The sequence below is a fragment of the Triticum aestivum genome, chromosome 5D (assembly GCF_018294505.1).
Source record: "Triticum aestivum cultivar Chinese Spring chromosome 5D, IWGSC CS RefSeq v2.1, whole genome shotgun sequence".
Taxonomy (NCBI): Eukaryota; Viridiplantae; Streptophyta; class Magnoliopsida; order Poales; family Poaceae; genus Triticum; species Triticum aestivum.
This window is the reverse complement of record NC_057808.1, coordinates 463,525,742-463,530,934: the sequence shown is the minus strand read 5'-3', so window position 1 is coordinate 463,530,934 and position 5,193 is coordinate 463,525,742.

The window sequence follows — 5,193 nt, the reverse complement described above, 5'->3', positions numbered from 1 at the left end:
AATTATATTAGCAGTTACTGCATTATTTATGAAATCTTGCAGATAGGATGTCAAAACATTGTTTCCTCGACGATTTTCTTGAGGAAAGGTTGTATGTGATACAACCAGAAGGTTTTGTCAATCCTGAAAGATGCTAACAAGTATGCAAAGCTCCAGCAATCCTTCTAAGGATTGGAGTAAGCATCTCGGAGTTGGAATGTACGCTTTGATGAGATGATCAAAGATTTTGGGTTTTTACAAAGTTTATGAGAAACTTGTATTTCCAAAGAAGTGAGTGGGAGCACTATAGAATTTTTGATGAGTATATGTTGTTAACATATTGTTGATCAGAAATGATGTAGAATTTCTGGAAAGCATCCAGGGTTATTTGAAAAGTGTTTTTCAATGGAAAACCTGGATTAAGCTACTTGAACATTGAGCATCAAGATCTATAAGGATAGATAAAAAACGCTCAATAGTACTTTCAAATGAATACATACCGTGACAAGATTTTGAAGGAGTTCAAAATAGATCAGCAAAGAAGGAGTTCTTGGCTGTGTTACAAGGTGTGAGTATTGAGTAAGACTCAAGACCTGACCACGGCAGAAGAAAGAGAAAGGACGAAGGTCGTCCCCTATGCTTTAGACGTAGGCTCTACAATATGCTATGCTGTGTACCGCACCTGAAGTGTGCCTTGCCATGAGTTAGTCAAGGGGTACAATAGTGATCCAGGAAGGTATCACATGACAGCGGTCGAACTTATCCTTAGTATCTAGTGGACTAAGGAATTTTCTCGATTAGGGAGGTGGAAAGGGGGTTCGTCGTAAAGGGTTACGTCGATGCAAACTTTGACACTAATCCGGATGACTCTGAGTAGTGAACCGGATTCGTATAGTAGAGCAGTTATTTGGAATAGCTCCAAGTAGCGCGTGGTAGCTGCATCTACAAGATGACATAGAGATTTGTAAAGCACACACGGATCTGAATGTTGCAGACCCATTGACTAAAACCTCTCTCGTAAGCATAACATGATCAAACCCTAGAACTCATTGAGTGTTAATCACATGGTGATGTGAACTAGATTATTGACTCTAGTAAACTCATGGGTATTAGTCACATGGCGATGTGAACTTTGAGTGTTAATCACATGGTGATGTGAACTAGATCATTGACTCTAGTGCAAGTGGGAGACTGTTGGAAATATGCCCTAGAGGCAATAATAAAATGGTTATTATTGTATTTCCTTGTTCATGATAATTGTCTGTTATTCATGCTATAATTGTATTAACTGGAAACCGTAATACATGTGTGAATACATAGACCACAACATGTCCCTAGTAAGCCTCTAGTTGACTAGCTCGTTGATCAATAGATGTTTATGGTTTCCTGACCATTGACATTGGATGTCATTGATAACGGGATCACTTCATTAGGAGAATGATGTGATGGACAAGACCCAATCCTAAGCATAGCACAAGATCGTGTAGTTCCTTTGCTAGAGCTTTTCTAATGTCAAGTATCATTTCCTTAGACCATGAGATTGTGCAACTCCCGGATACCGTAGGAACGCTTTGGGTGTACCAAACGTCACAACGTAACTGGGTGGCTATAAAGGTGCACTACAGGTATCTCCGAAAGTGTCTGTTGGGTTGGCACGAATCGAGACTGGGATTTGTCACTCCGTATGACGGAGAGGTATCTCTGGGCCCACTCGGTAATGCATCATCATAATGAGCTCAATGTGACTAAGGAGTTAGTCACGGGATCATGCATTACGGTACGAGTAAAGTGACTTGTCGGTAACGAGATTGAACGAGGTATTGGGATACCGACGATCGAATCTCGGGCAAGTAACATACCGATAGACAAAGGGAATTGTATACGTGATTGATTGAATCCTCGACATCGTGGTTCATCCGATGAGATCATCGAGGAGCATGTGGGAGCCAACATTTGTATCCAGATCCCGCTGTTGGTTATTGACCGGAGAGTCATCTCGGTCATGTCTGCGTGTCTCCCGAACCCGTAGGGTCTACACACTTAAGGTTCGGTGACGCTAGGGTTGTAGAGATATTAGTATGCGGTAACCCGAAAGTTGTTCGGAGTCCCGGATGAGATCCCGGACGTCAAGAGGAGTTCCGGAATGGTCCGGAGGTAAAGATTTATATATGGGAAGTCTTATTTTGGTCGCCGGAAAAGTTTCGCGCATTATCGGTATTGTACCGGGAGTGCCGAAAGGGGTCCGGGGGTCCACCTGCCTCGGGGGGCCACATGGGCTGTAGGGGTGTGCGCCTTGGCCTATATGGGCCAAGGGCACCAGCCCCAAGAGGCCCATGCGCCAAGAGATAAGGGAAAGGGAGAGTCCTAAAAGGGGAAGGCACCTCCTAGGTGCCTTGGGGAGGATGGACTCCTCCCTGGCGCACCCTTCCTTGGAGGAAGGGCCAAGGCTGCGCCCCCCCTCTCCCTTGCCCCTATATATATGTGGGGGGGGGAGGGCAGCCATACCCTAAGCCCTGGCACCTCCCTCCCTCCCGTGACACCTCTTCCTCCCCGCTTGCGCTTGGCGAAGCCCTGCCGGGATCCGGCTACTTCCACCACCACGCCGTCGTGCTGCTGGATCTCCATCAACTTCTCCTCCCCCCTTGATGGATCAAGAAGGAGGAGACGTCCCCGCTCCATACGTGTGTTGGACGCGGAGGTGCCGTCCGTTCGGCGCTAGGATCATCGGTGATTTGGATCACGACGAGTACGACTCCATCAACCCCGTTCTCTTGAACGCTTCCGCGCGCGATCTACAAGGGTATGTAGATGCACTCCCCTCTCTCTCGTTGCTAGATGACTCCATAGATTGATCTTGGTGATACGTAGAAAATTTTAAATTTCTGCTACGTTCCCCAACAACGATGGCTACCTATTCGGATGTGACAAGCCTAGTCACGCCCGAGCCGACAACTGCAGACGGACTCCATCGGAGCTACGTCGCGACGCGGCCCGATATAGAGGCGCCGCACATCCTCTTTGCTTCACCGATGAAGTAATGGACCACGAATTCTCTGAAGGGTTCAAACCCATTAACATTGAATCATACGACGGAACAACCGATCCCGCGGTATGGATCGAGGATTTCATTCTCCACATACACATGGCCCGCGGGGATGATCTTCACGCCATCAAATACCTCCCACTAAAACTCAAAGGGCCATCTCGGCACTGGTTAAACAGCCTGCCTGAAAACTCTATTGGCAGCTGGGAGGACTTGGAAGAAGCCTTCCTCGACAACTTCCAAGGTACATACGTCCGGCCACCAGACGCCGATGACTTAAGCCACATAGTCCAACAACCTGGAGAGTCAGCCAGGAAATTTTGGACTAGTTTCCTAACCAAAAGAACCAGATCGTCGACTGTCCGGATGCCGAAGCCCTAGCGGCCTTTAAACATAGCATCCGCGACGAATGGCTCGCCCGCCACCTCGGCCAAGAAAAGCCAAAATCTATGGCAGCCCTCACGGCACTCTGATGACGCACAAGTATAGGGGATCTATCGTAGTCCTTTCGATAAGTAAGAGTGTCGAACCCAACAAGGAGCAGAAGGAAATGATAAGCGGTTTTCAGCAAGGTATTCTCTGCAAGCACTGAAATTATAGGTAACAGATAGTTTTGCGATAAGATAATTTGTAACGAGCAACAAGTAACAAAAATAAATAAAGTGCAGCAAGATGGCCCAATCCTTTTTGTAGCAAAGGACAAGCCTGGACAAACTCTTATATAGAGAAAAGCGCTCCCGAGGACACATGGGAATTATCGTCAAGCTAGTTTTCATCACATTCATATGATTCGCGTTCGGCACTTTGAGAATTTGATATGTGGGTGGACCAGTGCTTGTGTGCTGTCCTTTCTTGGACAAGCATCCCACTTATGATTAACCCCTATTGCAAGCATCCGCAACTACAAAAGAAGTATTAAGGTAAACCTAACCATAGCATGAAACATATGGATCCAAATCAGCCCCTTACGAAGCAACGCATAAACTAGGGTTTAAGCTTCTATCACTCTAGCAACCCATCATCTACTTATTACTTCCCAATGCCTTCCTCTAGGCCCAAATAATGGTGAAGTGTCATGTAGTCGACGTTCACATAACACCACTAGAGGAAAGACAACATACATCTCATCAAAATATCGAACGAATACCAAATTCACATGACTACTAATAGCAAGACTTCTCCCATGTCCTCAGGAACAAACATAACTACTCACAAAGCATATTCATGTTCATAATCAGAGGGGTATTAATATGCATAAAGGATCTGAACATATGATCTTCCACCAAATAAACCAACTAGCATCAACTACAAGGAGTAATCAACACTACTAGCAACCTACAGGTACCAATCTCAGACTTAGAGACAAGAATTGGATACAAGAGATGAACTAGGGTTTGAGAGGAGATGGTGCTGGTGAAGATGTTGATGGAGATTGGGCCCCTCCCGATGAGAGGAGCGTTGGTGATGACGATGGCGATGATTTCCCCCTCCCAGAGGGAAGTGTCCCCGGCAGAACAGCTCCGCCAGAGCCCTAGATTGGTTCCACCAAGGTTCCGCCTCGTGGCGGCCGAGTCTCGTCCCGAAAGCTTGCTTATGATTTTTCTTCGGACGAAAGACTTCATATAGCAGAAGATGGGCACCGGAGGGCCACCAGGGGGCCCACGAGGCAGGGGGCGCGCACAGGGGGATAGGGCGCGCCGCCCACCCTCGTGCCCAGGGTGTGGGTCCCCTCTGGTATTTTCTTCGCTCAGTATTTTTTATTATTTCCAAAAATAACTTCCGTGGAGTTTCAGGACTTTGGAGTTGTGCAGAATAGGTCTCTAATATTTGCTCCTTTTCTAGCCCAGAATTCCAGCTGCCGGCATTCTCCCTCCTTATGTAAACCTTGTAAAATAAGAGAGAATTGGCATAAGTATTGTGACATAATGTGTAATAACAGCCCATAATGCAATAAATATCGATATAAAAGCATGATGCAAAATGGACATATCAACTCCCCCAAGCTTAGACCTCGCTTGTCCTCAAGCGGAAGCCGATAACGATAAATATGTCCACATGTTTAGAGATAGAGGTGTCGATAAAATAAAATACGGACATGAGGGCATCACGATCATTCTTATAATAGCAACATATATGGATATTGTCATATGATTTCTTATGCTCAAGTAATA